Genomic DNA, 13,086 nt, shown 5'->3' on the forward strand with positions numbered 1-13,086 from the left:
ATCAAGTTCCAACTTTCATTCAAAAAAAAAGAGTATGAAAAAAAAGTTCAAGAATACTTTATAGATTATTTTAAAAAAGCATTGTTGCAAAAAGGAGACATGACAAGACCGTTGTTCATAACTTGTTCATAGTTTGTTCTTTTGGTGACTTATGAAACAAAAGTATACTCCCTTTTTTCTGATTAAATAGGAGTTGTATAAGAAACTGGAGAAAGAAAGCAAGGATAAACTGAACATAGATTCTGCACTAAAGTTCATGGTTAGACCCATGGAATGCCGTACCGGCCCGTACCGGCCGGTACGGGTCGGTACGTACCGGTCCGGCCGTGGACCGGTACCGGAACGGATAAAAAACCGGTATTTTCCGGTTTTTTATCCGAACCGGCCGGTTCGGGCCCGTACCGGCCGGTACCGGCCTCGTACCGGTGCGAACCGGCCGGTTCGCACCGGTACGATTTTTTTTTTTTTTAAGAACCACAGTGCCGCGCGCTGTGGTTTTTGAAACCACCGCGTACCGGCCGGTACGGGACCGGTACCAGCCGGTACGTACCGGACCGGACCGGTACCGTACCGGACCGGACCGGTACCGTACCGGTCCGGCCGGCCACCGGTACGCCGACCGGTACCGGTACGGCGGACCTTGGTTAGACCTATTGTTCGCACCTTCCGGTTAAGATGTACAGAATATTAGCGAATAAACGAAAAAAAGGAAGAATCCTCTCTAATATTTTGGTAGGTTAAGCTGGAATGCAGTGTTACAAATTATGCAACCTTCCCATTACACATGATAAGAAGTGCACCCAAGTTAATTTTCAAAAATGATATTTTCATCTTCAGAAAATAAAAGCTTTTTAGGTTTTGTTTTATAGTTCAAACTACCTTGAATGAATTTACTAGAGATCCTTGACCAAATTTTGAGAGGAAAGAAATGTATAGTCCCACTAAGGGGTGATATTTTTCTAGTTAGAAAAAGAAAAACAGGATGCCAGTGAATGTTTTACCATGGCTGCAATCCGCCTGTAACACCAATGCCCATGCACAAGCAACAAACGCTCCAAAAAACGAAATTGAGCTATTGCGAAATCGCTAGACATCACAGCCTGCAAACAAGATCACTACAATTATGATTTTATGGCAGCAAACCCAAATAAATCTGCATGGTGGTTCTTAGCAAATAATATATAAGATTAGTAATATATATATATATATATATATATATATATATATATATATATATATATATATATATATATATATAAAATACACTCAAATCTTTTATTATTATAAGAAAAACCCTTAGGACCATAAAGAAAAGTCTTTAGTAAAGATATTGTAAATGTTTCGCCGGTCCAGCATATAGGATGATGAGCTACGATGGAATGCAACACAGAATGATAGAATGAAGATCATAAGAGGCCAGGGAGCTTGAATTTTTGTGAGAGCCTAGAGAAGTACATAACCACAAGGACGGGCTAAAGTTTCTAATAGAAATAGGAAAAAGCTTCAATGGACAAGTGAAGCAACCATGGAAGGAGATGTATCAAACATGGAACCATGACGCCTCCCAAAGAAAGACAAGCAAAATTTACAGAAGTTCTAAATTATTCCACATAAAACATAAATCAAACTAATCATGTTAATAAAATAGCACTCACTATGACTTGTTTGTCAATCAAAAATGGAAACTAGTGAGAATAATCAAATATGATGGCACCAGTTCTAGTTATTGGATATTAGAAAACTTGTGAACAGACACAAAGACTGCTACTACTTGTTACAATGTATGCCACTTCACTGAGTGCCTTCATAGTTAGTGAGTTTCTTTTCAACCCATTAACATCATCATCCAATCCACACTCCAAACCATCATCCTCTATATTGTCAGTATGTCCACTCCTGCTATTGCTTCCATAGCCTTTGAGAATAGCACTAGCCTAGCCAAAGTAGCCAACAATCCCTGGCATGTTCCATCATGACTTTTACCAAAACATAACCATCACTTTGAAAAGCAAGAAGAAGAATGACCTAGGACGATTTCAAAAATGATCCTGTGATGGTCAAAGGTTGTCATTTTGCAATTGGTATTTCTCTCAAGTTCAGTTTCAGTCAACAGCTTTAAGTTGCAAATATTTTTGCCAACCACTTAGCTAGGTCTCACTGTTTATTTATGATACTCTGAATAATTGACTGTATAAAATCAGCATTCCTTTTTTTAACAAAAAATCTTTTTTACTGTCAAAGCCAGCAGCTTTATCCAGCAAGAAGAAAATATCAAGGGATTGTGAAAAAAAAAATGAACTACTAAGCAAAACACTCATAAATCCATGGTGTAGAGATATACTGACCTGCATACCCTCAACTCCACTAATTCCAATGCCAATGTCAGCCTCTTGAAGCATGCCAACATCATTTGCCCCATCACCGATTGCTAGTGTGGTTTTCCTTGTACTCCTTTTCACCAATCTAGTGACCTGAAATCTTTCCAGGTTTCTGTCAGATTATTTTGAGCAAGTAATTGTGTAGAAATAGTCTATTCCTTATAAAGGAATACATCAATCTTTAAGAACCTAAGAGTGAATGGAGAAGCACTTGCCAAGGCCTTTTGTTTAGGTGAAGTCCGACAACAAATAACAGATGCACAATCAACTGCCAGATCTAAAAACAAGTTCTCCAAACTTCTCGAGAGAGCAAAAGCCAGAGAATTGCCATCAATAATGAGAGCAAAAAGAACAGAACTCCCTTTCAAGACAGAAACTTGAGACTGTGCGTCGCGTATTTGCTTGGCAACACTTTCATGTAAAGCCTAATGAAATATCAGAATGTTAAATTTCTTCTGGTGAGAACAACCACGCATGAAGATGAAGCATGCACTCATGCATGTATTCGCAAACATGCATACCTTTTCAGTGGCATTATTCTCTCCTTTTTTTAAGGCATCAATATCTGGAGTATCCAGAGTGATCACGATTTGCTTCATGCATTTCCTCAGTACCTGGCATGCATACCTATGGTAACCCATGAGTTAAATCCTATAATAGAAGCCAGGGGAAAAAAAACCATTATATCAATTTTACATCAAAAGATTAGTGAATTGCACCCTATGTTAATTGCAGTTTCCAACTTATCACCAGTTAAAATCCATATCTTGATTCCAGCTTGAGCAAGCTTGTCAATACACTCCGGAACCTGCATGCGAGGAGATAACAATCAAGAAAATTCTGTTTACCCTCACAGAAGTCAAAAATGCAGTCCACGCAACAGAGGAACATTCCTGCAAGCAAACTTCTTTGACTGAAATCAGCATAGCCAGGTACATCAACTGTGTAACATTAGACTCACAATATGCTATTCTACTGCACATGTCATTCATTCACTCCCACAGGTGCATTCAAACTTACTAGAATAACATGTGGTGAACATAATTGCCTGAAGAACATGCACGTAAAGGGTTGTATTAGCTGTGTTCCATATGACAAAATGCAAAAAGATACAGTACTGTAATAATCAAAGAAATGCTAAACTAAACAAAAAAAAATTAAAGAAAATGTTAAATCAATCTTTCCTTTTACTCTGAATGTTAAATATTGAAAAATAGCTGAAGGATGTACAGCAGCAAGTACAGTTCAACATTTACCCCTTTTTGTAATCTGTCCTCAACAGCTGTAGCACCCACAAGAATCAAATCTCTCTCAATTTTTTCAGCTGTTTCATCTACAATAGCATCACGATCAGCATTGACAGAACTTCTGGCCAGTACAAATTCCTCATGCCACTTTTTGTACTCTTCCTCACCGAGTTTACGGTAAGCAACTGCCAAGGTTCGCAAACCAGCCTCAGAATAATTACTAATGTGGCATTTGGTCTTAGCCTCAAATTTCTGTCCTTCCTTGGCAAGCCTTTCAAAGATCACACTAAGCCATGCAGAAAAAAGCAACTACAATATGAGTTAAAATTTGACTAGTCAATGTAATTTACTGAAAGCAAGGGCAAACTTGTATTTCCAAACCTGTCTGCTCCCTTGCAAAAAAGCAATAGCTGATCCTCTTCAGTTTTCACAATTACAGACATTCTCTTGCGAGTGCTGTTAAATTCTAAGATATTAAGAAGGCTATAAGTCCTGAAATTTTAGAAATAAGGTCAGCACTAATGCTGAAGACTAATAAATAAGGGAAAAAGAAGTTGAGGGGTAAGCACCTATCAACTTTTCTGCCAATGTTAGGATCAAACTCATGCAATGAGATGCTTGTCTGGGTTCTTTCATAAAATTCAAAACCAAGTTCCCTTGCAGCTGCAACAAAAGCCGTTTCATCTGGGGACTCAGCTTCATAAGAAATATCACCTGAAGAATTATTCACCAAAGGAATGGCAGTATGACAGATTGCTAGAATGTGGAAGAACTTCTGTATAACATCTGACTGAGGTTCATTAATCCACTGCCCATTCATCAATCGATCATCTTTGAAATTGAATCCTTTGACTGGTTTTCTAGTGACTGCAGCACTGTTATACCCCTCAGAACTGATAGGTGGATCTTTAAGTTCAGACAACTCATACTGTGTTCCTCTTCCAACAGCCTCCTCTACTTCACTCAAACTACTGCCATAAGCAACACCAGCTATGGAACATTTTACAAACTCCATTGAGTTGCATGTCAGTGTACCAGTTTTATCTGATAGTATAGTATTCACCTGTCCAAGTTCCTCATTCAAATTTGATGTGCGAGCACATGCAGGCTTATCAGTTTCCTCACAATACATCTCCTGGTCTTGATTAATGAAAATACTTTGTAAGACCTTAACTATCTCTATCGATATATATAATGAGATTGGGATCAAGCAACCATACAACATAAGGCTAGTCAGGAAGTGAAAGAAAGCAGCTAGTGCTGCTCTGTTAGGATCAAAGTAAATAGATGATTTATCTGGTCTTAGGTACCACCTATGATTTCTATCACTAATTTCTCCCTTAGTTTTGACTCCAAAAAAGATGGATCCAGTGGAAGCAATAAGAACCAGCCCTGCAAAAAGAACATATACAATCTTGTCCATTCTTCTCTCAATATTACTCCTCTTGGAAGGAGGATCCATTGCATTCTGCATTACCTTTGTGTCGTGTCCTGTGAAAATCACTACACCATATATATGCTGGGTGTTTCGGAGTTTAGAATCTCTCAGAAGAATTTGTTGTGGTGCAAGGGGATATTGTGCACCTTTATAATGCATAGTCCCAATGAAAGAATACAATTTCTCATTTGGGTCTTCACATCTGATTAATGCTTTAAATTTCTGAAAAGAACATTCATTGTACAAAGTTGCTGTCACCTCCAAACATTGTTTTCGTTTTAAGTTTGTCTCTCCATCAAGGTTCATGGTCTCAACATAACAAATGCCATCATCAAAACTTGAACAAAGAAAGAGCAGATCAGCAGGGAAGAACTCATCCTTCTCCACTTTTACAATGTCTCCAACTCTAAGTTTCTTCCATTCTTTTTGGTGAAAAGCACGAGTCCCGTCATATACTTGGACCTTTCGATTATTGACCTCTATATCCTGAAAAGAATCTTAAATTGTAACTACGAATGAACAAAGGCATTAGCTCAGACATCCAAGTATATCAGTTCATAACAAATAAAGAACATGTGCACGATATTATATAGCTACGACACAGTCAGGAGAAAGCATAAAAGCCAGCATTAAACAATAGCAAGCACATATACATACCTCAAACGGATTCTTCCATTTTCATCAAAAGCAGGACTCAATAAATGATAGTTCTTTTATGATGCATTGATATTGTTACATTTATGCACTCTTACTTGCATTTCATATAAAGAAATTTTCTCCTTCAACATTTTGTAATTATTGATTTTGCAATTGTGTCCCAAGGTCTCCTATTTCAAAAACTAGGAAGTACCAGAAATTTCCTATTGCATTCTATCATGCTTGGCTGAAAACTATGAATTCTTATTTTGATTCGCATTCAAAAGATCCCTCTAGCAACATTGCTGCAGAAGGCAACATCAAGAATATCCAGCTCACTGAAGATAAACCAATAAAAGACAAGATCAACAAGATCTTTTTTTCCAAGTGACAAGACATGTTTATATGTAATTGAGTTCAGTAAAACAAGTTCTTCAATACTACAAATGACATAGAAAACTTTTTTCTTAAAGTAAGCCTAGGAGACATGGTTTACATGGAATTTTTCACGTTAATCACAATTACCACCATCCTTGGGCAAAGGCAGTAAGTACATTTTGTTCGCTATTTTCTCTACTTTTCACAGCATCCCTAGCAAAATTGCATAAAGAAAAACATTTCTGCAACAACAAAATAATAAATGACTTCAGTGATAAAGTCAAAATACAAAATTCAATGCTATTCTTTGGATTTGGCACTGAAAATTCAATAAATCATTTTCCATCATCCACATTTAATCAAATAAGCAAATCCGATGAAATTTATGGATCATTCTCTATAAAAAAACCAAAAAGATAACGTCATCGGTCACAAGAAAAAGAAAAAAAAAAGGAGAAAAAACTGAAACATTCACGTTCTCATCAGATGATTTATATCCATCACTCGTAGGATCTTGCTCTAACATTAAAGTTAAACGGCCAGCATTGCACATCATCTTGCGTATCAGTCATGATATATAAAAAATATTACATAATTGATTAATCAGAAATCAACAAAAATATCATCTCCATCTAACAAAGTTAGCTTCCAAGAATACAAATCCAGCATTCGCCCTATGACAGTGATCAATTCCCATAACAAAACGAGCAAGTCTAATGAAAGTTAATCACATCTACCAAAAGAAAACATCATACATTTATCCAAATTAGCAAGAATTTATCAGAAGATTGCATAAAGAGTAATGAGTCTATTCCTTTGATGTTATAACTGACAACGCTCGTATACCTGCGTCTTTCGCCGCCAATCCTCAAAGGCCTCCTTGATCATAGTGGCCCCGACGACCACGATAAGCGGTAGAAGGACGCTGACGGCCCGGTAGGGGGCGAGGGGGCTAAAGGAGACGACGCCGACGATGAGGAAAAACACGTTCGCCACCCGCCGGAACTGCTCGAAAAGGGACTTGGGGATGAAGTTGGCCACCGTATATCTGGTGGTGGCGATGGCATTCCCCGGGTATTCGAGCTGCGCCGCCGCCGGGCACCCCGGATCGTTGCAGTACACTACCCTCGAGTAGCCCGCTCCCCCGCCCCCGTCGCCGGCCGGAGGAGGGCGGGCGCAGGGGAGCGAGCCCATCTCGCAGAGTTGGAGCGCCCTCCGCCTCTCTCCCGGCATTGAGGAGTTAGGGTTTGCCTGGGAGAGGAGGGAGGGAAACCCTAATCGCTCATGTAACGCCGAGAGATCAAGGTTGTCGATTGGTTTTGGGGAAAGCGAACGCTCGCAGAGGTCCAAAGTAGTTCTTTCTTTTTACGCCTTCGGGCTTTTATTACCCGTTTTATCCCTGGCGGCTCGCAAAACCGGATGGAGGCGCACTAAAGCTATAATACCGTTAAGACCGCGAGATCCGAATCGGCCGGACGTTTCTCCGTTACCGACGGCCTCTTGCCGCCTTAGGAAGAAGATCCATGTTTATTTGGTGTCAGGTGAGGTTACCGCCCGACAAAGGCACCGCTTGTTAAGGTGGGAGGAAGAAATGCAACCAGCTGCTCATTGGAATCTAAATATGCAAGCACTAATGCTAAAAAAGAATGAAACCCAGCATCTTTTGGTGATGGTGGAAGGGAGATTCTATCTTCTACGTGTCAAAATGCTAGATTTGCTGGGAATATAGTATGTTTCTCTGTTCACTAGTTAAATATTTGTTGCATTTTAACTAGTTAAGATGTGCCATATCGATGTCTGCTTTACTAATTGAGTTATTAACGTACTCTATTAAGGGTGAAGTCATCATATAAATGTTCTCGTTTGGTTTGGATAATATAGGCATTTTTTATCAATATCGACATAAGCAGGAGTAGTATTAGGAATAATTCCTTGAAAGGTCAGACAAACTTAGGATACCTTATGTGTTGGGATGTGTTTTATCCGAAATAATCTGGAGCATTATTCGCATGTTGATTAAAGGTCTTGGCCATATCTCCATCTTGTAAATTTTGTGAGGTGTACCCAGCAATACTAATGGTCGATGTTATTGCGTGAAGAAGACAAGCAAACTTTTCATAAAAGAAAAAAAGAGAACAAAGGAGAGATTCTTGTGGAAAGAATGAATGCAGTCAAGAACCTTTGGTATGAAAGTTTACTAAAAAAAGTTGGGAGAACCGATCTAATATCAATTGATGTGCCGGCATGTTCCAATGCACGAGGACCGGCCCCTAAGGGTCTGTTTGAATATTGCTATAGAATTAGGCTAAAAAAATTTCGTAGAATTTATGAATTGGATCATTTATTTAAGTATGACAATATATCAATGAAACACCATCCAATTTAGATCCCATGGGCCGAATTTGGACAGGCTCTTAAAAATGCTAGCTAGACCCACATATCCGATTCTTATAAGATTTTTAACCTAATCATGCAGGAATATCCAAACGGCTTTTTATCATTAAACAAAATAGCAGCTAAGAGACAAGTCTGTAGGGATGATGTTACACAATTTTGTGGAAGGTTACACAAATTGCCAAAAAGAAAAAGGAAAAAAAAAGAGCTTCACAGCGTATAAAACATAGTATGAATTTTTTGTTTTAACTTGTGTTATATGATACTTCTGATTGATTTGTAAGCAATATTTATATATATATATATATATATATATATATATATATATATATATATATATATATATATATATATATATATATATATGTATATATATATATGTGTGTATATATATATATATATGTATATATATATATATATATATATATATATATATATATATATATATATATATATATATATGTATATATATATATGTGTGTATATATATATATATATGTATATATATATATGTGTGTATATATATATATATGTATATATATATATATATGTGTATATATATATATATGTGTGTATATATATATATATGTATATATATATATATATATATGTGTATATATATATATGTGTGTATATATATATATATATATATGTATATATATATATATATATATATATATGTATATATATATATATATATCATGGTTTCCTATTTTCTTCTCCGGGTCACGATTTGACTTCCTTGGCCCAAGACCTAAGCTAATACATGATTGTGGTGGCAACCTCTGAAGTCCTGTTTAAAAATCACTGCTGCATAATTGAAGCAGGCATTTTGGATCACCATCCTTGGCAACAGCAACGTGAGCCGGAGAGGGGGGAGAGGGATGGAATGAGCGCAATTTGTTCCCCTTTGGGAGTTACGAGGTAGGCAGGGAATGAAAGAGCGCAGTAAACGGAGAGGAGGGAGAGGGATGGCAACCGCTGCTGTGCTGTAGTCATCAACAATGGCAATCCAAACCATTTCATTAATTCAATAGAAAAGATTAAAGAATTAAAGCATCCACTGCTCTAGAATATTAAATATCTTTTAAGAAACTGTGTGGCCTCTCAAGTCACTCACACTTATCGTGAGGCAAACAATACAAGATTAGGTCACCTCGTATGTTGCAAAACACTTCGGTACTTAGCTTTGTGAGAGCTGAGTCCGCACCATCCTTTCTTCGTCATCTCTTTTTTTCTAATTTTTTCGGATATACTCATATTAGAATGGTATGATGTATCTAGCATACCAAAAAAAAAGGTTAAAGTATTTGACTCATCCCACTTGGGTGCCAGCTAAATGACTAACCCAATGTGCTTCTTGCGTAGATATGAGTAGATTCAATGAAGTTAAGAGATTTCGAGAGGAAATAGATGTCACGTAGGATATACCGGAGAAAATGCTCCATCATCAGAAGGTCGAACTCCATCCGTCAAAATTAGTCCTGAAGAAACTCGAAGGTGAGGGCTCAAAAGGTGAAGAACACCGTATGAGATGCTCTGTTTTCACTGATATATTTTGATATCTATCTGCATAAAATATTATTTTACAAAATTTAATTTGATTAAATATTTTTTTAAAAAAATTCTACAGTGTAAAAAGATAATTTTTATTCAATAAAAAAATGAATGACAAGACAACCATCACTCATTATTTCTTATTATAGTACTATTATAATAGTTATTTCAATAATAATATTAATATAAAAAAATTAAAATATCATTTGGGTTATAATTATTATAATGATTAATAACAATCTGGATTGTCCCGTGTTATAAAGGCATAACACGTCATTAATTCAAAACGCTGCTGTAAGCTCACACTTGACGGCTGTCTCGGACCAAGGACGTTGGTCCACCGTCAGATTCGGACACCACCTTAGTAATCAAGTACTGCGGACTTCCTGATCCCAGGTTCAGCGATTCCACGGACCCGGATTCACCCGTCTACCTAGGCCTTGATTTGAGCCAGAAGAGAGATCTTCTTCTCTACGGCGGCTTTGGGAGCCGGCCAGGGCAGTTCCGGGATTACCTGTTCCAGTTACAACAGGAAACAGGTTCGATCTACAGTAACGCCTCCACGTCGCCGTAACCAACAACCAACTGTCCATGCTTTAAGTTGTTGTTGGCCTAATACTAGACACGTGATTACGTGCGGGGGAGATAGCCCCAGCGAGGCGGTGATCCGATCCCCAATCAGCTGCAGCGCTTTTGAACCGGCCCAGAGTGGAGAAAAACAACGAGAAACCCAAGAGTCGGTACGTTTCCCCGCACGAGTACGAAAAAGCTGCAACTTTCGCGAAAGATGGGATCGCATCTCGCACAAATCTCAAAGCACTGCGCTCTGAGGTTGTTCATCCAGCAGCGCAGCCCTTGAAGCGCCTAGATCCTTATTTCGCGCCAAATGTACACCCCTTGGCACTTTTGTGGACCTCCCGTGACCATAAATTTTGCCTCACTAAAATATATTTTCTATAAAAAAAACTGTTAGCTTGATATGCTATTTATTAAAAAATAGTTTTGATATATTTAGTTGATTATAGAAAATTGGCATAGTGCATTTTTTGAAGTGACTTTTATTTTTAGTTGTGCATTTATTTTTTTGAGAAGTTGAGCAAAATAACTTTTATGCCTCAAATAAATTGATTAAAAGAATAAAAAAAATGTAAGCCACTAGAATTAATGATATTTTTAGAAAAAAAGAATTTCATCTTGATTCTCAGAAGAAAAAAAAAAGATTTTTCATATCTCGCATTAGTTTTTATTTTCATGAAAGATAAAAAAACTTATTTTCATGGAAAAGGAGCTTTTTCAGGTGTTGCTGGCTTTTTTGTATTATTTCAAATAAACTTAAAACGGAAGTTTTATGTAAAAAGAATTCATCCCATTTGATCAATATAGCATCCTGAATAATTGCACAGTTGATGAAGGTAATGACCTTGAAAGATACTGCAGGAATACAGCATCCCATTTGAAATGGAATTAAACCTGAGTTGACATATATTGAAATGTTATAACAAAATAAATAGCCAATATATTTTTCCAATAGTCAGTAACTCTTATGCTTAGAACTTACGATGGAAAGACATGAGAGTACATGGGTAAAAGACAGTATATTTCTCAAAGGCTTGTTGGTTAACCATTTTCAGATCCCCTACATCTGGAAGAAGCTGTTTCATACGTTGTTTATCTCCTCCTTATTCTTTGTAAAGGTAACACCACAACAGAACACATGCTTCAGTTGGAACAAACTGGATAAATTAAAAGTTTGATTTCAATCCAACAAATTTGTTTCCTGAATTATAGTTCTTTGTGCTCATAAGATGAATGCACGTAAGATAAAGTTGCAACCGAGTTGCAAAATATCTGAAATAGAGAAAATTGTAGCTCTACTCCACCTATTGATAGCAAAATCTTCTGCAAAGAGATTCAGAGTAACATGGTATAGCCTATCATCTTTGGATGTTTCATGCGGAACAAAGCAACAAGCCAGCAACTTAGATGTATCTTCAATTGATGTACCATACAGGTGCAGAAAATATACTGGTTTCCAATTCGGCTGTTCATCTTTTTGAAAGAAAGGTTAGGTGGCAAACTCCCATTTGGCTTGGCATAGCCTCCAAGAATATCATAGGTCCTGAGTATTTGTGAAAGATTTCCACATGAGCTTCGCCCGAACTGTGAAATCTTGCAAACCGGTGAATTGTTAACAATGTTCAAGCAACTTACAAGTGAACCAATGCTTGAATAAAATCGATGTTTGAGGAGATCATGCTCCTCCTGATCATCATGTACTTTGATCAGCTTGTTACCAAATAACCCAGTATTGTCATTAGGAAGTGGAACCTCATTAACGCATGGATGGTTGGAAGGGCAGCTCCCATGAAGCTCCAGTCCCACTTATTTCACCCATTGTTGTTTTCTGCTTTCTAGATATGAAAACAGAGCTTTTGACTACTGAAAGGCATCAAGACAGTAACCTTTTAGGACTTAAAATAAAGATTAAATGTTTAGTTCTTCAGAAATCAATGCACAGGTTTATATATACATATATTAAAAAAAAAGGAATTGAAGATTGATATAAACTCAGCCATGTGATGCAAAACTAAATGAGAAACAGCAGGTGAGGAAATGAGAAGATGAGAAGCGAGTACATCAGTAGAGACCAAAAAAAGGTCTGGAGTGATGCTATCTCTCACTCTCTCCATGCCATCGTACTCCTTTGTTTTGTAGCCAGAGAGGTGACGAGAAGTGACTACAAATACGAATCCTCAGCAAACGGACCACCCTCCTTCTCGTCCAATGCTCTTCTCCCGTGGTTTTCTGTGCATGTACCAAATCCAATATATTATATCATCCTGTTTCAGAGACGGGAAGGTAGGCACATACACTGGAGGAGACCGTATGAAAATATGGTGCTGAGATGCACGGGGGCAGTTTCTTTTCTAGGAAACTATGGGGCATATTTTTTAGGAGATCTAGAATGGACAGTTCAAAGCAGTGTTATTGGATTTTTCCTTGTGGAAGACAATCCGGAGATTAATCATTGTTATCTTCAGTGCATACGATCTAGGTT

General features: G+C 37.5%; 1 pseudogene across 1 annotated transcript in view; it reads right to left on the reverse strand.

The window, feature by feature from the left end:
• The window catches only part of LOC103715830 (putative phospholipid-transporting ATPase 8), a 32,540-nt pseudogene extending 24,920 nt beyond the window's left edge, over nt 1-7,620 (reverse strand). The window contains exons 1-9 of the transcript XR_016396228.1: nt 6,924-7,620; nt 4,195-5,549; nt 4,007-4,117; nt 3,635-3,911; nt 3,098-3,186; nt 2,900-3,005; nt 2,594-2,803; nt 2,346-2,471; nt 1,002-1,100 (exon numbers count right to left, since the gene is read on the reverse strand). The product of XR_016396228.1 is annotated as a putative phospholipid-transporting ATPase 8 (transcript). The remainder of the gene's footprint in view (nt 1-1,001; nt 1,101-2,345; nt 2,472-2,593; nt 2,804-2,899; nt 3,006-3,097; nt 3,187-3,634; nt 3,912-4,006; nt 4,118-4,194; nt 5,550-6,923) is intronic.
• Between the last annotated feature and the right edge of the window lie 5,466 nt (nt 7,621-13,086).

Source organism: Phoenix dactylifera, chromosome 1 (genome assembly GCF_051530095.1).
Source record: "Phoenix dactylifera cultivar Ajwa chromosome 1, Ajwa_hap1_PhDact_Kaust_v1.1, whole genome shotgun sequence".
NCBI classification, from domain to species: domain Eukaryota; kingdom Viridiplantae; phylum Streptophyta; class Magnoliopsida; order Arecales; family Arecaceae; genus Phoenix; species Phoenix dactylifera.